The sequence below is a fragment of the Pleurodeles waltl genome, chromosome 5, assembly GCF_031143425.1.
Source record: "Pleurodeles waltl isolate 20211129_DDA chromosome 5, aPleWal1.hap1.20221129, whole genome shotgun sequence".
In the NCBI taxonomy this organism is placed as follows: domain Eukaryota; kingdom Metazoa; phylum Chordata; class Amphibia; order Caudata; family Salamandridae; genus Pleurodeles; species Pleurodeles waltl.
In genome coordinates this window covers 1,652,073,936-1,652,100,258 of record NC_090444.1, presented here as the reverse complement: position 1 = coordinate 1,652,100,258, position 26,323 = coordinate 1,652,073,936, and positions in this window count along the sequence as shown.

Here is a 26,323-nt window from a genome sequence, read left to right as displayed (position 1 = left end):
CAGGGGAAACCACAAACTCTGGGTACCATTAGAATCCCTAGGATGTTGGTAAAAAAGGACGCAAATTTGGCATGGATAGCTTATGTGGACAAAAAGTTATGAAGGCCTAAGCGCGAACTACCTCAAATAGCCAAAATAGGGCTCAGCACTGAGGGTGGGGGGGGTGGGGGGGTGGGGGGGGGGTGGGGGGGGGGAAGGCCCAGCAGCTAAGAGGTTAACTCCACATCTGTATACCATGACCCTATATTGGTAGCCTAAATTGTAGTGGTGTTGAAGTAGTGCAGGTCAATGCTATTGCTATTGTTGAACAACTCCTGAAGTGCACCAATTTGCAGGTTGAGGGGTCCCCCAGGATTAAGAGTTTCACAAACTTGCCAAAAAACTAAAGGGAAGGAAAATGTACAATGGCAAAGGAAAATCGATGGGAGTGGCATGGCTATACAGTATGTCATATATGTCAATAGGCCTGATTCCAGAAGGAGACTCCCAATTTTTTAAAACATAAATGGCTTTTTTTGGCTGTCTCCAGTCTGACATTGCCTCTGCTTCAATAGAAGTCAATGGGAGAAAATGCATTCGCTTGATTATTTTTCAAAAATCGCCCACTTTGCTCTTCTAAAATACTGGCATGCATGGTATGTCATGAAAGTTCGTCCGTAATGGGTATCTGGTGAAGTATTCCCCAGGGTCATTATGGCGCATTAGGAACCAACAAAGCATAGCTGGATTGGATGAGGTTTTATTGACAAGTTAAAGATCATTCTTAGGATTGTTTATTGTGGGCATATTCAGCGTCAAGTATCTTTATAGGTTTTAGGAAACACTGCTAGCAAAAGCCCCATAACATTCAACTGTTGAAGTGGAGCGTGATGTGGGGGTGGTAAAAGGAAATCTTTATTTTTTTAATGTTTTTTTGTTCAGTTTTCAGCAAGTGAAAATGTTGAATGGACTTGTTGCAATGGAGAAAAATCCAGACTCTTCAACTCTTCTTTCCGCAAGGAATGAGAAAGAAGATAGAAGAGCACAGCCACTCCCTGCATCCCATCCAATGACTCATGGGAATTACATCAGCTTGTTTCTTTACTAGATCATAATAATCAAACACTGAAAACACACTTATTAGGTTTTCCCTTGACTGTCACCTAGAGAAAATGCTCCCACAAAATCAATCTTTGAGGATGATATTTCACTTTTATTATCCTATACATTGGATCTATGGTTCCAGGTGAAGAGAAACTTTAAACAACCATCATCTAGATAAGCACCATTACCATTAGAGACTTTCAAAAAGCTTATCTGTAGAAGTGGGGATCACTGTCCTGCTCAGTGTCTGGCAGCAACCAATTAGGCAGTTAGACGTAGGTGATATATGGATGTTATTTACTCTCCTTTGGTCCCTGAAAGTCCTAATACTATATAAACAGGAGTGTTTCGGGTCAGATGCCCTCTGAGTTTGACATTGGCCAAAAACTCATTACAAAAATACTACCATTACCATCAACACTAACATCACCTCCAACATGTACCATTAATACGACAACCAATAACAATACTATGACAATATTGCAACCATCAGTACCACCACTACCACTAATATCATCAATGCCATCAATGTAACTAATAATACCACCACCACTATCACCATCACCACACCAACAAAACCACTACATATACCCCACTACCAATTTTACTGCCAATAAGACCAATATCGTCATCAATGTCGCTAACAATAATACAAATACCACCACCACCATCGATAACACACACCTACTACCAATGCCACCAATGCCACAATTATTTTTTCAAACATATTTTATTGGTATCTTAGAGGCAAGAACAAATTGACAATGAGGTAGACGGTAGCACGTGACATACAATCAGCATAACATGGGTTGTGATAACACAATTACACAGTGGATGACAGAAAGAGCACTCAGAGTTCTGTACTTCCCACTCAGCACTGCATATTTGTAAGCACTACAGAAGCACTATGTGCCATTATTATCACAAGGCACTTAGGGAGCCAAAAGAACAATCCCAGTAGTCTCACCTTAAAACCCCTCCCAGTCGTCATCCAACAGAAGATATGCAAATAAGGTCATAGTCCATCCACGGCTTGTATAATATGGGGGGGAAGGGGAGTACACTATGGTGCAAGAGGTAGACCGTTCAGAGCAGTACCTAATAGTCCTATGAGGGTCAGAGGTGAACCAGGCAGCATGCTCGTCTGGGAGAACTTGTGTAATGTTGGAGTACTGTAAACAAGCCAATTAGGGCATGTGTACATGTGTACACTTTCACGGTCATGGGCATCTTTCTGCTTAAGGTAATTCAAAAGCTTTGGCTGTCTCTATCAATGCCCTCCCCTGCTTGGCATCCTGCATAACGGCCATGCTCTCATATTTCCAAAATGCCACACCATTTTACTAATGTTGGGTCCCTAGTATTCTTCCCGTTAAGAGTTATCAATCTTTTGGCCAATAGTAAGGCTAGATCTATGAATTTAGTAGACACCTTGCCCTTGGCAGGTCCAGGGAACAGTCCGAAAAAGCACCAGGTGGGGGATTGTACAATATTGATGTTTGTGATGGTGGTAAGAACGCTATCACTTCAGTCCAGAATTCAGTGAGATCGGGGACAGTCCCAGACCATGTGCAATAGTTCAGTGCCCACTGCACTGTATCTGGGGCATGTTGCCCGAGTAGAGTGGCAGTATTTGTTAATCTTATTCAGTGTGAGAATTGCTCTGTTTAGGTAATAGAAATGTAACATTTTTAAAAGGGCATTCCTCGATACCCAGGGAGTGGCAGTTAGCATCTTTGACCAATCCATGTGGATCAACAGGGTTCCAATATCTGTTGAACATTTCTCCAGCAAGTCATGGAGGGAAGCAGCCGTGTCTTCCTGCAGTGTGTTACAAAATCATATCATGGCCTTGCATATGCCCTAGGTAGTGCATAGTATGTGGCAGCTCACATGTGCTTTAGGTTCAGACTACTCCTCTCCCCATACTCTATGGATCATTGCTGAAAGGGACCCAAAAAGGAAAAACTGCCCAGCAGATAGGTCAGGTCCTGAAATCTTTGCATTTGCTCCCCAGTGTAGAGGTTGCCAGGCTTCTTGATGCCAGACTCCACCCAGTCCACCAAGCCCAGGCACACAAGAAGACAAAAGCCAGCTAAGCGGTAGCACCAGTGATTAAGTGGTCACTGTGTTGGTTTTCTGAATGTAGTGCATCTAGTATTGTTTAGCCACTAGTGGTCAACTCCCAGGGTGAGTGCTAAGTTTCCTAGAGTCCAGAAGTAGTTGGGACAACAACTGAGAAAATGAAATGGGGTATCTGCCCCAAACACTGCCCCAGTCTGAACCCTAGCTGCTACCCAAATGGATTCAAAATTTGGGGCCAGAGTTTTATAAGTGCTACCCTTGTTCCATATTACATCAGTCAGTAGGGTACAGAGTTCCCTGAATTTTCTCCAGGAGATAATAATGGGGAGAGTGCAAAGCATGCAAAACCCTGGATAAAGCACCATCTTCGCCACTGGGACTCTACCCATCACAGAGAGAGGAAGTGTATTCCAGAACACTGTACTAGTCCAGAGAGCTGTAATCACATTTCCTATACTGCCCTCCAGGATATCGGATTCATTTCTATATAGTTGGACTCCCAAGTAGTGAAGGAGAACTGCTCCCGTCTAGGACTCCCAAGGTCTGCGTGGCTACATTGTCCGGTGTCTGTGTTGTCCTTATCAATAGGCTGCAATGGAAAAAAATGAATGTTTCATTCCAATTCACCCACAATCCAAAGTCATCTAAAAGTTGGGAGGCCCCGGCAATATTGTCCCATTCATCGTTGAGGAAAAGTAACAAGTCATCAGCATATAGTGTGATGAGATGTATGTCTGCCAGAGCCGCGGTGCCTAGCCCCACACGCTAAAAGTTCTACCACAGTGGCAAATAGCAGCGGGACAAAGGACACCCCTGTCTCATACCACTCTCCACACAATAGGTGTTGGATATCAGTCCACCAGTTTTCACCTGTGCTACAGGAGAGGAATACAACAGTCTCATACAGTTAATAAAGCTGGTGCCAGGCCCATCTTCCCCATCATCGCATACAGGTAATCCTAATCCAGGCTATCAAAGGCTTTCTCTATTTCTACTGACATAACTACCGCTTCTAGATTAAAGTGCTGTACTGCTATTAGGAGTGTTGTGACTCCCCGGATGTTTAAGGCCTTGTTTCATTCTGGGATGAAGCCTGTCTGATCTGCATGAATGATGCGATGCATACAGGCAGAAGTCATGTGACCACAATCCTGGCCAGGTTTTTATAGTTGACGTTTAGCATTGACAAGGACTATATGCTCTGGCTGCTGTAGATGCAAGCCCCAGCTTGTGTAGTGGAACAATCAGTGCCTCCCTAGTAGTAGGAGGCAGTGAGTGAGCCTCCCTCAATGATTTATAAACTTTGAGAAGTTTGGGGCACCAATATTTCACTGTATGTAGCGTAGAACTCCACCAGGAGTCCGTCAAACCCTGGTACCTTGCCCTGGGCCATAGCAGCGAAAGCGGGCATTATTTCCTCAAAAGTTATGTCCGTCCCTAATCACGTTGTTGCCTCGAGATTGAGGGAAGGGAGGGGGAGTTCCTCTAGATATGTGAGCATGGGCATGGGTGCAACTACTACAGGCATAGAGTGTGGTATAGTATTTCCAAAACAGTTTGTTAATCTCAGATTGCTGCATACAGTACACCCACTCATCATCCAATTGTAGGTTCATGGATCCTTTTTTGGACAGGTCGCTAGCCAGGCCAGCAACGGTCATGATTTATCTCAGTCTGCATGTGCCCTGGACTTGTACTCCATGTAATAAAAGCAACAGAGTTTTTCCAACAGTTGTGTTAGTTTCTCACAGGTGTTTAAGAGTGGTTGCTGCTGAGTAGAGTCAATATACCTGTCCCACTCTAATTGCCAAATGATGAGCTTCTGAATGAGGACTTCATCACAAGTGTTTTGTACAGCCCACCTGCATGAGCTATACATTGGCCTCTCATGTCTACCTTAAAGACAGACATCCCACTCTTTTATAAGAGAGGAGGTTGTTTGTTCGTTCTCTGCAAAGTATTATCAAATCCCTTCCCCTATAGCAGGGCGAAAGGTCAGGTCTTCCAGGTTTTCACTTTTGAGGCACCAGGTTGGAGTGCTAGGTGGGGTCACCATCCAGGTCAGCATCAGAAGCAGTGGATTATGGTACAAGATGGTTCATGCTAGATATTTGACTTGGGACACTAGAGGATGTATAGGTGGTGTACAGAGGAAGGCATCTAAATGTGCATGTAGGTCCTGTAGAATCATGAAAGGAGTGATCTCTGTCAGAGGGGTGCGTTTGCCTCCAAGTGTCTAGGAGGCCTAGTGTGTCAACCACTTTCGGAATTTACTCGACAACTGCAGCAGAAGGGAGTCCCTCAAAGGGGGTGGGACCAAACCAGCAGTGGGTCGGCAATACAATTAAAGTCCCCACCATAGGATGGACCTTGTACGGTGCCAACTTAAGTGAGAGTATATAAAAGAATCAGGCCTGGTCAGTGATGGGAACATTAAATTAACTAGCCTAATAGCTCTATCCCCAGTTGCCTACTAATGACCAAGAATCTCCCTTTCAATTTTCTTCTCCAAGACCTGGAAAGGTACACCTGGTCGTACTCATTATTTCTACAGACTTGGTTATGAAGCTCTTACTGTGCTGTCTCAAGAGGAAAGAGAGGAACTTGCTGGGTGCTACAAGTGCGCATAGCAAAGTGTTTAGTTTTATTGTTTGACAGCGCATTCATGCACATATCGATTGGGCCACATGGTTCTTTGGTGAAAATGCTCTGGGTCCATATGTTAAACACCCTTAAATTGCTTCAAAGAAGAAGTGCCCTTAAGAAATACTCATCATTGCATCGTTGTAACAGAGACATAAGTTGAACATTTGATTGCAACACTTGTGTTGGTGACTTCCTTATTTGAATGCACTTTCAGGGGTGAAGATTAACAGAGACAGTTTGGATATGTGATACAGCGCTTGTCGAAAGGCTGACACAGTAAAAAGATCCTTCCACAGTTGAAACCAGCAGTATAATTGTTTTTATTGACATCTTAAACAGGGTTATAATGAAAAGGTGCGCATGTAAAAAAACTCTCTTGTGTTGCAAAGTCCCTGATTCTTTATTGGTGGGTATTATGAGTGAACCTTGATGTGCACTGTAATACTTGGTGTTTGTGAAAGTAACTGAATAACGTTTCTACCACTATACCTGTGTTGCTGCAAAGAAAAATCAGTAGACAATTCCCAGCACTGGAGTAGGATGAGACATTAAGCGATATGCATAAGACATATGCCCTTTTTATTTTCAGGTAGCATGTAGTTTGTATAGATACGGCTAATAGTAAGGTGAGAAAAAATGACCCTAATGCCTTCTGCTTTTTTTTAGGTCTCCTTCCCAGCTGTTCCCTTACCACCTCCCTTTCCTTCGCTTGATCACCTCAGAATTCTGCACTACTCAGGCTTTCAGAATTGGTGGACATCATTGAGCATCAAACTGATCCTGAAGACTCGTCGGGCTGACACCAAAGCGCTCTGGTACCTCAGTAGTGTTGGGGTCTCTGTTGCACAGTAGGTCAGGGGAATAGTGCTACTGCAGTCCCCACAGGCTTCATCTTGAAGAAGCACTGTGGTACCAGGGCAGCCAGCAGGCAACAGCTGAACGTCCCAGTACAACATGTCTGGGACGATTGGCAGAGCCCGTCTGCGGCCGAAAAGCACAGTAAGCATATCAGTCTTCTAGAGCAAGGGCAACAATGAGCCACCCTACAGCTGCACCCTCAAAGTTTTGCTGCACTACTCAGTTGCTGCCCCCACAGGGAACAGGGGCAGACAGTAGGTATCACAGTAGGAGGGAGGCATTGGGGAAAGGCCTAGTGTGGTTCAAGCTGGCAGGCTTCAGGCCCTCTGCAGCCCTCTGGTTAAGCAACCTTCATAGTGGCATCTTTCCTGGGTGGCCCCACAGCAGAAGTCGGTAGCTGCCTTCACGCTACGCAGCAGCTGCTGCATTGCTAGTAGGTGCGTGTGGCAAACGGTAGCCCTGAGAAGCCCAAGCCCACAGGATCAGGTACCTCCACGGGCCTCTAACACAGAAGGCCTTGCCCCACAAGGTCCAGGGGTGTGAAATGTAATAAATTATCTACTTGTCCATGAGCAGGTTGCTTCATAAATCTATTTGTCCTGTAAAAAAATCTACTTGTCCCTTTAATGTCATGCAGTGTGGCAATAACTTATGGCAGTAATCTCATATTAGAGCTCTGATAATAGCCTTTCTGAAAATGCCATGGTTTCTACTATAGTTGGGCTTGAACACTAGACATTTCTTTATTTTTCCACCTTTCCGCAGATCTATATACTGGGACAGGAGGTAGCCATAAGCAGTAGTTCCAAGACTGGAATGCCACTTTTTAGTCTGTGCAAACCTATTAACTTGCATGTTTTAAGGGTTTTCAACAGTTCTTCTCTAATCATTTCCCATACTGAGAAAGGTTGAAATTACTCCTGACAAGGATCAGAAGTAAAACTTCTTCCAGGTTTGGGAAAAAAGTAGTTAAAGGAAAAGTGCACTTGATTTTTGTTTGAGCAAATCTACACCTGCATTTTTGCTTGTGCTAAAATACAGTTCAGAAATATTTTCTAGGACTACGATTTCCTGGTCTACTTCTGTAAATACTTGAGAATTCACAAAATACACAAATCTGCATCAATGCAAAGACATACCATGGTTGCACTTTTGTGACTTTCTTTAAGAATTAGGCCCCTAATTAGGTCTGGTGTTAACCAAGAGCTTTTGTTTTATTAAAAGTATATCTATCTAACCATCGGCTGGCTTAACTGTGACTGATCCTACTTGCAGAACCTGCTCCTACTCAGCATCTGGATACACTCACATGCTCTATAAATTCATAGTACATTACATTACAATGATCACAATCTGCTCTTTCACAAGGAGCATACTGGGACACAAGTAGTTTGTTCAGTGCCAGGAACTATTGTAGCAATATGTGCTTATTGAGACCAAAAATGAGTTTTACAAAAACCAAGTCAAAATAGAAACACACTTACAAACCAAAAGACTGACCATCAATGTTAGACCTATTAGCTTTGCCAATGCTTGGTTATATTCTTGTTACCCATAATTTTGTTGAAACTGGTTACACTGGCTTTTCATTATGAATATTTTTAGCATACAGAAATACGTTTTACTAAATGATGCTTCAAATAAATAGTAACTAAATTTCACAATAGTTTAGCTAATCATTTTTTCCCAAGTTGCATTTTTTGTGAGCATTTTATTTTGAAAGCAAAAAATCTTCACTATTGCATTCAAGCTTCTACAAATATTTGCATTTAATCCGAGAGCGTTCTGGGAGCATTGTAGGTAACCTCATATTTTAAACTTTGGAAACGTGTACACATGTTTTTTTGTTTGTTACTGGAACCATTCAGTAGAGCAGTCCTAGCTTACATTATTTATTGAGAATACTCATCCTAATAATAAAGGCTTTGCATTAATGAACCTTAAATACAATTGTGAATAGTTTTAACATATGAACACATTATGTCAACTGCAGGCAATTCCTTTCCCTGTTCTTCAATGTGGTACTGTAAATTGGCAGCCAAAGGGTATGTGCTGCAGGGGGTTGGGCCTATTTGTCCCAAGGACAAAATATACTTGAAAACGTGTTGTCATTGACCACCAAACAATATGTCCTGGGTGTAGAGCTATAGGAATGCCACACCCCTACGGGCCATTCCCCCGACAGTTCTGCAGATCTCACCACATCACACAGCATGGCTCGCTGGCAATGGGAGCGAGCAGCAGGCAGTAGGCCAGTCCTTAGGCAGTGCGCCATATCCTCAGACAGGCAGTGGGAGCCCAGCAGTATCCTGATCATCTCACTATAGCAGTAGCCACGCAAGCTGCTATCCTCGAACCCTTTCAGCATGGGCCCAGGCTGGTGGTGATTTTCAATGTTCATTTGAGTGCCCCAGCTGGCAGAAGGGGACCCAAACAATGAGGCTGGTAGTAAGGAGGAGTGTTCCCTCTGTTTAGGAGCTCTGTGGGCACAACAGCAGGCAGGTCTACGCTGTTCACTTTATTGGCGTCAGCCCCCTCCCCAATACCACAATCATAATATCAAAACTATTACCAATACCATGCCACCACCACTAATACTATCACCAATACATATACTCCCAACAAAACTGTTGCCGCCAATACGTTCATCACCTCTAACACTACACCACTCACAGCACTACCACCACTTTTGCCGTTATCAAGCACTGTCAATGGGAGGTGTTCTGGCTTTAATGTACTGTGTCAGGATTTCACTGAAATTCAGGCCTAGGGCCCCAGTGCTCACCTCATTACTATCCCTCTAAGTTAAATAAGCCCTGTAACGAAGTCCATACTTGGAATGACTCTACGAGGAAAAAAGGGGAAGGTATGTAGATAGGAAGGAAACACTTGGTAAACACCTTAGCCAAGCACAGACTGGTGGAACACATGAAACAAAGACCCTTGGCCTGAAATAGACTGACTGGTATCCCCCATTATCCTATAAGCTAAGGTTCTAATAACCTAAATATACTGGTGTACAAAAGAATACAGAATCTAGTGAGTAACGGTAGAGTGACTTACCAGTGGATGGACGTGGATAGGCTGTAACTAATCCTCAGACAACCTGGATACTGTCTGGGAACCTAATGAACATTCGCCTCCAATAGCAGAAATGACAGGAGCCACGAAGACTTGGAGCTTTTGAAGTCTAGAAGTAAATGTCAGTGTCTGTGGAGGAAAGGGTTAACCAGATGTGCCCTAACCACCCAAAGGAACTGATCAAAACAAAAACCTGCAGTAAATACAAACTGTGTGAACTATGTAACCAGAGTAGAGAACTCATCAACTGCTGTTGTCAGCCAAGGTGTAACACTGTGGCTGCTGCTTATATCGTCCCTGCTCTTACTGCTCTGGAAGTGTCCACTACCTTCTGCCTTCCGCCAGAATGTTCTGACTTTTATGTGTTATTCTGGTTCTTCTGGAATGTTCTCGCTCTATCCGTCTTCCCCCGGAGTTGCTGAAGAATGTTATCCTGTGACTCCACCCTCATTTGCCTCCTCAGCCACCAGTGGGCCATCTGACAGTCTACAAGGCCAGCCCCTAGCAAGCTTGCATCTTGGCATCTAAGAAATTTGACCACATTCCTGCAACACTGGGCATGATCCCTTGTGAGAATGAACTTTAGAATTCCTGACATTATTCCATAAAAGTATCATTTCTGCATGCATCACATTATACCCATGTCTCCAAGTTTCTCTACATTTTGTCCTGTTTTGATACCATTTGTGAGGCCTCTAACCCTAAAGGATGCCTCAGATTTGGTGCTCATCAGGGACAATGTTAATGTGCTCTGGAAGGCATGGTACCATTTTCATTTTATGCTATAGTCTCAAGAGGTAGTCCTCTTTGGCCTTGTGTTGGCCAGTGGTAGCATTTATATTCTAGAGTACTGTAGCTGCTCCAAAGTATGATGCCAAGCAGATAAGCCCCCGTTGTAAAACAAGCCCTTTGCACTTAGGGCAAATTATGCTACTTTTGTGCTTTATGTTTGCACTGGATGGTTTTGATTACTTAGTGATAGGATTCATTTTAATGGGAAACATTAGAGTGTGTTCTAAATGAGACACCTGACATTAGGGTTACATATAGAGGAGGATGAGCATATTTCATTTGTAAGAATGATGTGTGCTGTTGCCCAAAAATCATAACAGGTAGAGACCATGCCTACATCCTGCTGTTCTCTCAGTGTCCTGGTTCTCATACTTTATGGGAGAAGGGCAATGTTGTTTCTAGAGGTCTATCTGATGAAGGAAACTCTGCCTAAACCTGGTTGGTAAGAAGTACAACCTAGCGCTGATTAACAGGGTGCTGCTACCCAACTTCCAAAAACTGAAGATATAGAGTAGAGCTATTCACCAGATAGGGAGGAACCCTAGCATTAATATAAAATGTTTTCCTGTGGTGCAACCATATTTGGTGCTGAGTGCTGCCTGATTACTCCAGGCTAGACACAACTCTACAGAAAGCCCTGCAGGGCTTTTCTGGCATGTCCTGCTGCTAACCTTTCCAATGTGTAAGCCCCTAACCATCCTCAGGAGCCCAGAGATACATCATCTCTTCTATTGACCAAAAACCAGAGGAGTGCTGCAAAGGACCAGCATCTACAAGGGCAGATAAGCTGAGTGATGACTGCCTGGTGAGCACACACACTTGCTGCACCGCCGTTTATTTTGTTTGTATCTAAGAATCCTTCCCTTTTGCTCAATGGTCCTGCATCTGTCTGGCCTCCACATTAAACAACTTGACAGCCCCTTGGTCATCCTCGTGTGCGTCTTTGTGCCTGTTCAGTCTTGAGGATACTTGAACCTCCAAATCGATGCACTTGCTTTTGCGCGTTAATCACCAAGCCTTTATTTAGATCTGCTGAACATGCTTTTAAATTATTAATGAGAATTCTTGAAAAGGGTTAAAAACCCTAAATTAATGTTTTACCTTTCTTACCTTGTTAACAATCCATCCCCAGTGCATTCAATAATTATACTTAAAAGTGCTGTCCATAAATCAATCTCCTCACCTGTTCATGTCCTAAATTGTCATCTGCTGTTGTTTGTGAACTGAAATGTCAACACTCACAGTTAAGGTGCCCAATGGAGGAGGGTGGGAAGTCATTAGCATGTTCCGGAAAAGCCAAATTTCCTTCTAAGGTGGTTATGTGTATTTAGTATCACTCACATGTCATTCATCTATTTTAGTAGTAGTAGTATTGTTGATCGCAGAGGAGAACATCTTCAGGTAATCTCAAACCTTAGCATGATCTTTATAGAAATCAGATTTTACTAATACATTAATGGCATAGAAGTTAGCATGTGGCAATTTACAAACCTTCATTTAAACGCCTAACAGAGAAACTAACAGGAAATGTAAAATGTGCTCGTCTGAATTATGGTAGACAATGTGGCCTCCATTCCCATTTGACATCATGTTTTGCCACAAAAGATGTTGTACATTCATATTTGAGTGAGCTAATGAATTAATATTGCAAGTATTATTTTCAGAGAAACAGTAGAAATTAAGTATATCAAGAGTACTAAATTAACATGAATAAGCCGTACTTATATTGATTTAAATGAATTTATTAATGTGAGTTGCATGTGGGCAGAAAAATAAATGCATGTTTAAATTGTGTTCCAAAACGTTGCAAATAATGTTTTGCAATGAAATGATTTACTTTGCATATTTGATTCAAATTGTAAGGTGCGCAATAGGATTTATGAATATTAATTTGATTAATGTGCATTGAAGCTTTTTTAGCTGTACTACGCCTGAAGAATCATTTTTGCAGCAGTTAAATAAAATTGCTCGTATATTCTGTTCCATCAAACATGAATTAATTACTAGGTTGTTGATGTATTAATGAATGTCCTCTCGTATTAAAGACTGAGAAGATGTTTCAATTTTTTTATTTTTTTATTGTCCTCATACACCCCTGATTGAATCAAATCCATATCGTCCAAACGAACAGAAGGCCTCCCTCATATGTTGAAATACATAACGCCAGGGGGCCCGGGTCTCTCTCACATAACCTCAAAACACCAATTTACGTTGAGGATAAAGTTGACCTGGCCTGTAATAATCGGACAGTATTTAAATTAAATTGTGGTTCCCCATCAAGCAGTGCTCTCCTGTAGATCATTATTCAATAGTCGTGACCATATTTCCACCTTCCTTCCCCTATTTAGGTCGTTAGTTGCCACCTCTGCCTAGTGATCCCAATGAGTGCATCAAACCAATCCGTATATGAAGGGGGCAAGGGGATGTCCATTTGCAACATATTTCCCTCCTAGCAAAAATGATCGCATAACATATTAACCTCTTCTTCACCCTACTCTTAACTTCCCCTTCTTCTGGAACAATGAAAATTACTAAGGGGAGACTCTGTAAAATCTGTTGCTCCACAGCACTTGTAAAAGCCTTACAAACTTCTACCCAAAAACCTTGTACCAATGGGCAATTTCAAAACATATGAATGTCTGATGCTCTCGATAGCCCACATTTTGCACAATTAATCGGATCCCCTACTCTCATCTACGAGAGTAACAAAGACCCTATGCAGAGTAAAGAGATGGTTCCTCAATAATTATGCTAATTTGACTTCCTTGTGTATGATACGAATTGAGATTTCCCACTATCTTTGTATTTGATCCACAGACACAACTTCCCCCCAAAGGGAGTGCGGCAAGTTAAAGTCCCCATCCTGCACATCCACCAAACCCCAATACCAACTTGAAACCTTCCTGACACTCCCCTGATTATTTATTGTATTGTCTATGAGTGTTAGGGTTTGTGCACAGCAAAGAGCATGTCCCCTCTCACTGCACTAGTGGGTTCTGTAATAGCTCCCTTTTAAACTTACTATTGAAAGCCTTTCTTGTTATCTCACCTTCCCACCCCCCTCCCCCTAGGCTTCTGTGTATGTTGTTTAATGTGCTGTTTTGTTTACACATTGGGCCTTGCTTTTACCAAGGCTTCTTTAAAACACTCCTCTCTAGGCCATGTGTTAATTTAACTCATTTGCATAATAACTGAAACTCTGCACACCTTTCAAGAACATGTGCAGCATGTGAGGACCACACCCAGCTCTTCAAACCACACCCAGCTAGGCACACCTTTCAAGAACATGTGCAGCATGTGAGGACCACACCCAGCCCTGTCTATAAAAGGCAGCCCTCGAGCCTCGCCCAGTGCTTGTGCTCGTCTACCTCCCGCTTACCTGATGACAGATCCCTCGGCGCTGGCACTCCTGCTCTCTACAGACTTTCATTGTCTTCAATGGGCGCAGCTGCTGGCTCTTCCTTCTTCCGGTTTCCGGCTCCTCCTTGCCTCAGCCTCTCTCCTACAAGCAACCTGCAAAAGAGAAAGAAGACAAGGTTAGACTGATCAGTATCTCTTGCCAGCAACAAGTAAGTGCAAAACTTTTATTACCTGAAAGAACTTTGACAACAATTTCTGGATTCGTGTATAGACAATTTGAAACAAGATACCTTCCACGAACATTGTGATTCAAACTCTTTGTTACAACAATACTTTGCGGAACTTTGTGAAGCAAACATTTTTTTATGGAACTTTTAAGAATCGAACCGTGGAAACCATTAACAGCAAGGCAAACAGTAAATCAAGGACTTGCACAAATTACATGCTGTATTTTGACGTAAAAGTACAGTATTTGTTTTATAAAAGATTCTGGAAATATGGGAAAAGTGAGTCTGCTATTGGCAATTTAGGCTTTAGTTATATTAAGATGAATGTTTGATATTGATAATTCTGATAACGGTATTTGTTTAATGTTTTAGAAGCTTTAGAGTAATAGAAAGCACATCCCAGAGCAGTAACACATTCCAAACCTGGAAACTACTGACCAGGATCCAAGAGGTACTTTTAGAAGAAAATTTCTAATAAATAAAGGGATAGTCAGGAACCCAGTTAGGAATAGGATGTACTTATCTGTTCTTTGTTTATGTTTCATTAGGCACCAGTTTCTACCGAAGTCAGAGAGGGCGGCAGATTTGTGCAGCACTTCAACAGTGGAAACGCAAGAACGCTGTTGTCTCTTTATTTTATTTTATCCACTTCCCCCCTTCCCTTGAGCTTCTGTTCTTAGTGCACTGTTTTAAAAACTAGTGTGCTGGAACAAGCAGTTTCAGGGTGGGGTCGGATTGTCTTCAACCTCCATCAGAACTGAACAAGGACTCAGGTGAGCTGGGCTTTGACAATGAGCTGGTTTTCAGCCCCCAACCTGACTATAACCTTCTGGGAGCAGTTTCTCAGTTGTATTTACTTCAGCCTTGCAAGGTTTCCTCCTGTCCGTTCTGTAAACTCTCCCCAAGATAACAACAAACCATTGCTAACTAAGTCCCCCCAGTATTAGATCCCCACTCTCTTAAAAGGCAAAGCTAACACATCTGTAAGACACTCAGGCATTTCCGGGGACTCCCAAACCGGTGCGCAAAGACTATAATACTTGATTTTTGCCACTTGCTGTACCCTTTACCAAGCTTTAACTACATCCTGCAATATTTTCAATCTCACTTTCTTGAAAAACGTGGGATCTCCAAACTTATAAAAAAAATATGTACCTGCGCCTTTTTCTGTTGTTACCATACAATTAAGCATTTCTCCAACCGCCAAGTGATCTATATCAGAGAATAACATTCTAACATTCCTCAGATGAAATGCCCATGCGTAATACTGTAAATCAAGAAGAGTAAGGCCTCCTTTCTCCTTCCTTCTGCACCATTTCTTCCATGCAATCCTAGATCCTTTTTGTGCCCAAATAAACAAGTTAATATTTTGTTGGAACATACTCAAGAGCCTACTATCCATTAATAGTGGAATGGAATTGAAAAGAACATTCAATTTAGGCAGGATTATAATTTTAACCAAATTTACCCTTCCACTCAATGTAAGAGGAAGGTGTGCCCATCCTAACATTAACTTACTACACTCTGTTGCTATAGACCTAATATTAATCTCTGCGATTCGTTCCACCTCCTGATCGATTAACAACCCTAAGTATCTCATAGATTTTGCTGTTCGGCAATTATCAACCTTCAAATTCCATACCATTATCTCTGTTTTTTCCGGATTAATATGGTAGGCCGAAATCCTCCCGAATCCATCCGCTAGGCTCAATAATGCAGGAAGAGAATCTGACAGATTTGAAGTGTACACTAAAAGATTGTCAGCGAATAAGGCAACTTTCTTCACCCACCCTTTACTACTAAAGGGAGAAATATTTGCAAAAGGCTGCATCTACAGATCAAACAACAAGGGGGAGAGGGGGCAACCCTGTCTAGTACCCCCTAGTAATCTCAAAAGAGTCTGTGGGGGTCATTACAACATTGGCGGTAAAAGGCGCTTACCGCCGTGCAGAAGTCCGCCAATACACCGCCGGGGCCGCGGTAGACCGCCACAGCTATTATGACATACATCTCGGAATCTGCCGAAATTCAGACACCCACACAACACCGCCACACCAAAGGTCAGTGATAAACATGCGGAAACAAATCCTCCACCTCCACGCCAACAGAAACACGCCCATGCTATTACGACCCACGAATCCACGCGGCGGTCTTTCAACCGCTGTATTCCATTGGCGGTACACACCGCTGCGCTCAAAATACACACACATATACAAAACACAGCCACATTGGTCAATTACAAATACACACACCTGATACACATACAAACAACACTCCCACACACCCAATACAATATAAAACACACACCCACATCACCCACAAACCCCTACGACCAGAAATTCTGAAAGAAGGCCAGAGAGAGAGAGCACAGCAATTGACAACCCCATCACACAGAGGCACACAACACCATCACCCACACAACATCCACGCATAAAACACCACACACCACTACAATCACCACACTCATCACCACAGTCACCACCCCACACCACCATATGGCACGCCAAAGACACCCCCGCTTCTCCGAGGAGGAGCTCAGGGTCATGGTGGAGGAAATCGTCCGGGTAGAGCCACAGCTATTTGGCTCACAGGTACAGCACACATCAATCGCCAGGAAGATGCAGTTATGGCGCAGAATAGTGGACAGGGTCAACGCTGTGGGACAGCCCCCAAGAAATAGGGAGGACATCAGGAAGAGGTAGAACGACCTACGGGGGAAGGTGCGTTCCACGGTCTCCAGGCACAACATCACGGTGCAGCGGACTGGCGGCGGACCCCCACCTCCTCCCCCACAACTAACAACATGGGAGGAGCAAGTCTTGACCATCTTGCATCCTGAGGACCTCGGAGGAGTCGGTGGAGGATGGGACACTGGTAAGTTAAATCTCAACTATCATATCCCCCACCCTACCTGCATGCTCTCACACCCCCCACCCTCACACCCTCCCCTATCACTCCAACTCCTCACATATGTACCCATAACACAAACCACCCAACCCAACAACAAGCCCTGCATGACACAACTAAGCATGGTCACCCCTCACTGAAGCATGCTCACTGCACATACCCAGAACACCCCCCCAACCATCATCAAACAAGCCCCCACACAGGAATGCGTGCACTGGGGCTCATGCACACCCACCCATTGCACACCATTAGACACACACATGCAATAATCATGCTCTTATGCCCCTGCAGGAACCCGAAGGACCGTTACCACACCAGAGGGTCCAGACAACACCACTCCACCCACAGAAGAGGCCCACAGTGACGAGAGCAGCTCTGCCCTACTGGATCTTGATGACCAGCCTGGACCATCGTGGGCCTCAGGACAGTCGGTTCCCCTTGCACAGGCACAGCCCAACACCGACCTTCCACCCTCTGGTAACACCAGCACAGCACCCACCCAGCGGGCCCAAACCTCCCTACCCAGGACAGGTCAATCAGCGGTGTGTCCACCACTACAGGGCACCCAGGGTAACCCACCCCCCTAACAACAATAGGGACCTGGGGGCAGTGGTAGTGGGCACACGGTCGAGGGGACGGAGGCACAGGAACATAGGGGAACTGGGAGGGCTGCTGTGCGACAGAGGGAGGACAGGCCAAGGGAACCAACTCTCCACGAGGCCCTCTCCTCCATCATGGGAGCATACCACCACTCCCAGGAGACGATGGCGACGGTCCTGGACAAGTTGCAGGAGACCCTGCAGGAGGAGCAGTATTTGGGGTTCAGGGAGGAGCCCAGGACCATCGGCTCCGCCATGGGCACCATCGTAGGGGTGCTGAAGGACATACAGCAGACCTTGAGGGACACCGTGGCACTCCAAGGGGCCCCTGACACTAGCCAGGACGATGAAATGCCCACCACCTCGGGCGGCGCTAGTGGACAGGACGCCCCACCACAGGACCACCACACCAGCACCCCATCCCCTGCAGACGGACAACGACCACGCAAGCGGTCCCTGAGATCCAGGAACAGGACAGAGCAAGATGGCAAGACCCCCGCCAGGAAATGAGACCACCCTGATTGTCCTCCCACTGTCCCACTTTGTTACCCTGTCTATATTCGAACAGCCCCAGCTCCACTTCCTATGCCCAGATGGGCAGTGCACCTGTGAGAGTAATAGACTGGACTCTGCCATGGACATTCGTCCACCATCCCTCATCGCCATTTTACAACCCCCCTTCATTTTTGGAGCACTTAAATAAACACCCTTGAAACACAAAACAATCTGGAGTCTGTCTATGATTTGGTACTTTGTATTATCAATGACAGTGTCCTAATGGCTGTACCATTGTGAGGCTAACATACCTATGTCACACATCACAAGCCAATGAAGGATGCAAACAGTTGACACGTAGGTTACCACACCTGTGAAACTGTAATGGAAGGGTACAACTCAGTTAACAAATAGTGATTGAAATGGAGGAACAGGATAGAGGTAGACGTGTGAAAGTTAATGTAATGTTAAACCACAAAATGTTCTCACCTGTGTGTCACTGGAAATATTGCTGTATGACTGACTCCCTGTTGTCGTTTTCTTCTTCCTCAGCTTCATCCTCATCACCGTCCACAGGCTCCACAGGCTCCACAGCTGCTACAACACCATCATCTGGATCATCCTCCTGCAGAAAAGGCACCTGGCGTCGCAAAGCCAAATTATGGAGCATGGAGCAGGCGATGATGATGTCGCATACCTGCTTCGGTGAGTAGAATAGGGATCCACCTGTCAGATGGAGGCACCTGAACCTGGCCTTCAGGAGGCCGAAGGTGCGTTCTATCACCGCCCATGGGTCTCATTGTAGCGTTCCTCTGCCCTGGTCCTGGGATTCCTCACTGGGGTCAAGAGCCAGGAAAGGTTGGGGTAACCAGAGTCCCCCAATAGCCATACATGGTGCCTCTGGAGTTGAGCCATCATATCAGGGATGCTGCTATTCCACAGGATGTAGGCGTCATGCACAGAGCCAGGGAACATAGCATTTACCTGTGAGATGTACTGGTCTGCCAAACAGACCATCTGAACATTCAGGGAATGATACCTCTTCCTGTTCCTGTGCACCTGTTCACTCCTGTGGGGGGGGGGAAGAGCTGCATGGGTCCCATCAATGGCACCTATGATGTTGGGGATATGTCCAAGGGCATAAAAGTCACCTTTTACTGTAGGCAAATCCTCCACCTCAGGGAAAATGATGTATCTCCTTACGTGTTTCAGCACGGCAGACAACACTCTGGACAACACAGTGGAAAACATAGGCTGGGACATCCCTGATGCCATGGCCACAGTAGTCTGAAATGACCCACTTGCAAGGAAATGGAGCACTGACAGCACCTGCACGTCAGAGGGGATTCCAGTCGGATGGCGGATTGGTGACATCAGGTCTGGCTCCAACTGGGTACATAGTTCCTGGATAGTGGCACGGTCAAACCTATAGGTGACGATGACATGTCTTTCTTCCATTGTCAACAGGTCCACCAGCGGTCGGTACACAGGAGAATTCCGCCATCTTCTCATATGTCCCAGCTGACGGTGCCTATGAAGGACAACAGCGAAGAACCAGTCACTATTCCTCCAGGTATGTACCCACAGTTACACACAAGACTACACCAGACACAAAACCCTTCCTGTATGTGTGTTGAGTGTAGGCCTAGCTATGTGTGAAGCAGTAGTAAATGAAGCCATGTGGGCCCCTGAAATGGCGGCTGCCTGACCTCTGAACTGGGACAATGGGATTGTGGGGTAACTGCGCTGGCGTTACACACCTTCGCGGTAGGCGGTCGTAGACCGCGGCGCAATGCGGCATTGGTTAACATTGGACCCTATGGGTCCCAGGAGCCAATGAACAGATGCGCCGGCGGTGATGATGCGCACCGCTGCAGATGTCACCGCCACGGACGTCACCGCCATTTTTTATCTGTTCAATCACTAGATACCTGACCTTCGACAGGAGAGGACCTACACTGCTAGTGCTGCTGTGACCTCGGTCTGGAATCGACGATGGCTGATGCGTCTGTGGAAAGGGCCCCTGCCTTCACTGCAGAGGAGTGGATGGGGTCCTCCCCCAGTACACGCTACTCTACGGTCCTCCAGACCAACAGGTTAGTACACAGGGAGCACGTTGTATGGGCTAGGCCTGGGTGGAGAGGGCTGGGTGGAAGAGGGAAGGGGGCAGAGTTCATAGAACATTAATGCATGGGAATGAATGGGCCACATGGCCAGAGTAGGGAGGGGGCCACTCACATTGACGGTGCAGTTGGTAATGACTGTTCCTCTTCCCTTGTGCATGTCATGTAGGTCAGCGCCCACCAGAAGAGGGACATTTGGCGTGCCATCGCCAAGGAGGTCCAGACCCTGGGGGCCCACCAGAGACGGGGCACCCACTGCCGTAAGAGATGGGAGGACATTCGCCGCTGCAGCAAGAAGATGGCGGAGGCTCTGCTGGGGATGGCCTCCCAACGTGGGAGGGGTGCCCGTCGCACCATGACACCCCTGATGTTCCGGATCCTGGCGGTGGCCTACCCGGAGATGGATGGGCGCTTGAGGACATCACAGCAGACACAAGGGGGTGAGTACACTCTAAATCTGCGGACTTTGTGTGCAGTGGAGGTGTCTGGGTGGGGGAGGTGGGCTGTGGGTGTCCCTAGGCCAGGGCGAGTTAGGTAGGCAAGGCCCCTCGGTAATGTAGGCCATGTGGCACTCAACCCCACTTCAGCAGAGTGCCAAGTCGAGGTATAGTTGCCCCTGTGGCATCCATGTGCGCAGATGTCCACCATTGCCATGTAGGCCACAACCCAGAAATTGCATGTGCTGAGTGCAGGAGCACGGCGTTATGTAGGGGGCTGCTGCGTCTGTCTTGTCCGCCAACGGTAGCGGGATGCCATGCACTAAAACTCTCTTTCTTCTGTCTCCCCCCCTTTTCCTGCTCTCCCTGTCCTTTTGTACAGTGGCACCGGAGCACGAGGGAGCTGCATCCCACATGGCCATGGAGGGCCACACCACGGACTCTGAATGCACCAGTGGGACGGAGGGCGAGGGGAGCTTCACGTCGGCCACCGGATCACCAACCAGCGACATGGACTCGTCCGCCGATGGGAGCTCCCCTGTGGTGGCGACACCATCTGTGCCCCCCACTTCAACAGGTACAGCCGCCACCTCCCCTACCAGCACCGCCTTCCCAGCAGCCCCTCAGCGTTCGCCCCGTGCCCACTCACCCAGGAGGGTGGGCATCACCTTCGCCCCAGGTACCTCAGGCCCTGCACCAGTCACCCCTGCTGCCCTCAGTGAGGAGGCCATTGACCTCCTCAGGTCACTCACTGTTGGGCAGTCTACCATTGTGAATGCCATCCAGGGTGTAGAACGAGAGTTGCAACACGGTAATGCATTCCTGGAGGGCATTCATTCTGGTGAGGCTGTCCTTCAGCGATCCCTGCAATCTCTGGCCTCAGCACTGATGGCAGCCATTGTCCCTGTGTCTAGCCTCCCCCCTCCAACTTCCTCCACCCAGACCCAATCCCCTGTACCTCAGCCCATCCCAAGCACACCTACAGACCAGCATGCACACAAGTCAACACCCAAAGTAGCTCAAGCAAACATAGGCACCACACATCCCACAGGCACTCACACAAGCATCACACCCATACAGACACAGCAACATCCACTGTCTCCACTGTGTCCCCCTCCTCCTCTTCTCCTCCTCCCTCCCAGTCTCGTCTACACACACACCTGCATGCACCACATCTACAGGCACCATGAGTCGCACAAGGAGACCCAGCACCCCATGCCGCTCACCTGCACTCACTACCTCCACTGCCATGTACACGTCCCCTGTGTCCTCTCCCAGTGTGTCTGTGACGCCCCCTCCCAAAGTACACAAACGCCGGCAATCACTCACCCAACATCCATCCACCTCACGACAGCCTCCAGTACCTGCACCCAAAACAGCTAAAGTGACACCTCCTACAACCACCTCCTCTTCCTCCACTCCCAGACCCCCTCCAGCTACCCATCCCAGTGTTCTTCAGAAACTGTCCCTGTGTAAAATTGACCTTTTTGCCCCCCCCCCCCAATTCATCAGTCCCGTCGTAGTGCCTCAGCCAAAAAGCCTCCAATACCAGAGGTGGCTGTTCAAGGCTTGTGGAGTGCACCGGCCACTAGGGCAGGTAGTAGGATCCGGAGCCAAGGCACTGGCAGCCCACCCCTTGTAAAGCCTCTAAAATTGGAGAGTGGACGACGGGACCATGTTAAGACTCCTGGTGGGACAACAACTGACATGGGTTCGAAGGGGATTGGTGAGTCAGCTGTGACTCCAACAAAGGTGGGGAAGGTCCAGAAGAAGTCTGCCCAGCCTGTTGTGAGTGTCACGGCGGAGAAGTGCACCATCATTTCCGGCGGTCCAGACACAACCGCCAGCACCGTCGTCACTGGTCCGGAGACCACCGCCGGAGTCACAGCCCAGGAGGGCACAAGTATCGTCACTGGTCAGGAGACCACCGCCGGAGTCACAGCCCAGGAGGGCACAAGTATCGTCACTGGTCCGGAGACCACTGCCGGAGTCACAGCCCAGGAGGGCACAAGTTTCGTCACTGGTCAGGAGACCACCGCCGGAGTCACAGCCCAGGAGGGCACAAGTATCGTCACTGGTCAGGAGACCACCGCTGGAGTCACAGCCCAGGAGGGCACAAGTATCGTCACTGGTCCAGAGACCACCGCCAGAGTCACAGCCCAGGAGGGCACAAGTATCGTCACTGGTCAGGAGACCACCGCCGGAGTCACAGCCCAGGAGGGCACAAGTATCGTCACTGGTCAGGAGACCACCCCCGGAGTCACAGCCCAGGAGGGCACAAGTATCGTCACTGGTCCAGAGATCACCGCCAGAGTCACAGCCCAGGAGGGCCCCGGCTGCCACAGCCCCGCAGGGCAAGGATGGAACGTCATGCCACACACCAATGCCCAGTGTAGAGAATGTCATGGCACACACCAATGCCCAGTGTAGAGAACGTCATGCCACACACCAATGCCCAGTGTAGAGATCGTCATGCCACACACCAATGTCCGTATCAGAACCTCCATGGCAAAGCACCGTTGAACAGGGCAAAGACCGCCATGGCAAAGCACCGCTGAACAGGGCAAAGACCGCTGAACAGGGCAAAGACCGCCATGGCAAAGCACCGCTGAACAGGGCAAAGACCGCTGAACAGGGCAAAGACCGCCATGGCAAAGCACCGCTGAACAGGGCAAAGACCTCTGAACAGGGCAAAGACCGCCATGGCAAAGCACTGCTGAACAGGGCAAAGACCGCTGAACAGGGCAAAGACCGCTAAACAGGGCAAAGAGCGCCATGGCAAAGCACCGCTGAACAGGGCAAAGACTGCCATGGTGAAGACCGCTGAACAGGGCAAGGACCGCCATGGTGAAGACTGCTGAACAGGGCAAGCACCGTGTAGGAATGAAAAGGCCGCCACATCAGGCATCCTTATCCCATGTGCAGCTGGGACAGTGACAGGACATGAACTTTCACGGGGAGACTCATCCAGTCAGGGCACCAGTCCCACCCAGTACCAGTAGAGAACTGCATCTACTTGAGAGACTGTGGCTTTGCACTCCCCAGGATGGCACAGTGGGCAACCCACCCACTGTAGAGACTTGTGAGACTGTGGCTTTGCACTCCCGAGGATGGAACAGTGGGCAACTCACCCACTGCAGAGACTTGTGAGACTGTGGCTTTGCACTCCCCAGGATGGAACAGTGGGCAACCCACCCACTGTAGAGACTTGTGAGACTGTGGCTTTGCACTCCCCAGGATACATCAATGGGCATGGAGCCCCGTCGTGGATCTGGCTTCGCATTCATCTGGCTGAGGTGCCCCCCCTTCCTTCCCCCTGAGGTGCCTGTAGTATTTCGATCTGATGCCCCGGCAGTGTTCTCTCCGATAGTGGTCAGGTATCGTTTGTGGGCCTCGCCCATGCATTTTTGGACTGTTGGTGCACGGACATTGTTGTGTACATATCTGCACTACTTCTCGTATTGTATATATAATTATGAGTGATTTTGAAATATATATCTGTATATTTTTGTATGACATGTATATTGGCACATTATAATTTTTGACCGAATTTCGCATTGTCTTTGCATTCTTCAGGGGGGATTGTGGGTTGTTACTGTGATTTTTTGTGAATGCTTTGGTGTGTATGTTGTAATATGCGAGGGTGGGGGTGTTTGGTGGGTCTCCCCCTAACTTTTGCCTCCCCCGTGTCGTAGGTGCAGTACTCACTGGTGTCTTCGGCGCAATCGTAGCTGTTGGTCGTAGAGGAGCAGAAAGACAAGGGCAGGAAGTATTTGTAATTCTGGCTCCATGGTGGCCTCCTTCCTCATGGGATGTGTTCAGGTGAGCGTTTTCCCATAGCAAAAGCTGTTTCTGCCATGTTTTTATCCACGGTGAATCCGCCCCGGAAAAGGTGGCGGATTGGCGGGTTGCAATAGTGTGGGCGGTACATTGTCTCCCGCCTGTCTGTTGGCGGTAACCGCCGCGCTGCTTGTCTGTACCGCCGTGGCAGGCGAAGTGTTAAAGTGGCTGTCTTTGTTGGTGGTTTCCGCCAGGGTCGTAATTCCCTTTTTTTTGTCCGCCGGCCTGTTTGCGGTATTTCCGCAGCTTTAACACCGTCCGCCAGGGTTGTAATGACCACCTGTAAGCCTCCCATTCACCAAAATCCTAGCCTCTGGCGCCTGATAAATCAATCGAATTGCCCGACAAAATTTACTACCCAAGTTATTCCGTTCAAGAGCTAAATTTAAATATTTCCAACGAACCCTCTCAAATGCTTTCTTAGCATCCAATTCTATAACTGCTAACGGTTCTTGACATGTGGTAGCTAAATCAATAGCTTCAATTAGGTTAAATGTTTGCTCATACATAAACCTATTCCGTATAAAACATTTCTGATCTGGATTAATTAATTCACCAATTACCCCACTCAATTTATTTGCCAAAACCTTAGCATAGATTTTATAGTCGTTATTCAACACAGATATTGGTCTATAAGATTCACACCTTCCTGGAGATTTCCCTGGTTTTAAAATAAGAGAAATGGTAGCTTCGTGCCCAGAGACTGGCGATGAAGCATCCTCCTCAAAAATCTCTGAAAACAACTGAGCCATCAGAGGAATTATAGAGTCACCCAAAACCTGGTAAAATTTATCCGGGATACCATCCAGTCCTGCCACCTTTCCCTTACTACTCTTTTTAAGGACTACTTTTATTTCCTCCTCCGTAATAGGTATAATTAAATATGACTGCTTGTCTTGCATGAGGCGGGAGAGGGCGTCCATATCTAACCAGTTCTCAGCTGCCTTGATCTCTACTTCCCCATCCTCCCAATAGAGAGATACGAAAAACTTTAGGAAGGCCTCTTTTATATCATCAGGGGATGTCAATCTAACCCCCGAATAACTATCCACAAGTTCCTCTATATTACCCCGAACCTGATCTTTCTTGATTTTCCAGGCCAGTAATTTCCCCATATTATCTCCAATCTCAAATTGGGCCTGCTTATTTGCCTCCCATCTTTTCTCTATTGTTACTTGTAAAACCGATTCCAGCTGCTGCCGCAAGTTCCTTCTCTTGTTATTCAAATACTCCTCATCACCTCCCTTCTCCAAATCAGAATCACATAACCAAATTTCCCTCTCTATACCCTCCAATTGCTCCCTATACTGCCTCCTTCTATAGCTAGCAACACTTATAATCCTCCCCCTCATTATCGCCTTAAAAGTATCCCACACTATACCTATGATAGCTGAACGGTGATTAATCCTAAAGAACTCCTCAGTGTCCTTACGAAGTCGGCCTATTTTGTCTTCTAATAACAAGGTCCTATCCAGAGTCCACCTTCTACCGCCCACCTCGTTGGGACAATTTATTCTTAAGGTCACTGCCGCATGGTCAGACAAATGTACGGGAGGATAAATAATATCCTTTACTAAGTCACACACAGACTTGTCAACCAAAAAATAAACAATCCGTGACGCATGACCGTACTTTCTGTTGTGAAAAGAAAATCCCGCTCCTCACCTGCTCTTATCCTCCACAGATCACATAATTGAAAATCTTTCATCATTAATTTAAGATACTGTTGGGATTTTGGCGTACCCACTGACCTAGAACTATGACCACATTAAAGTCCCCAAACATAATAA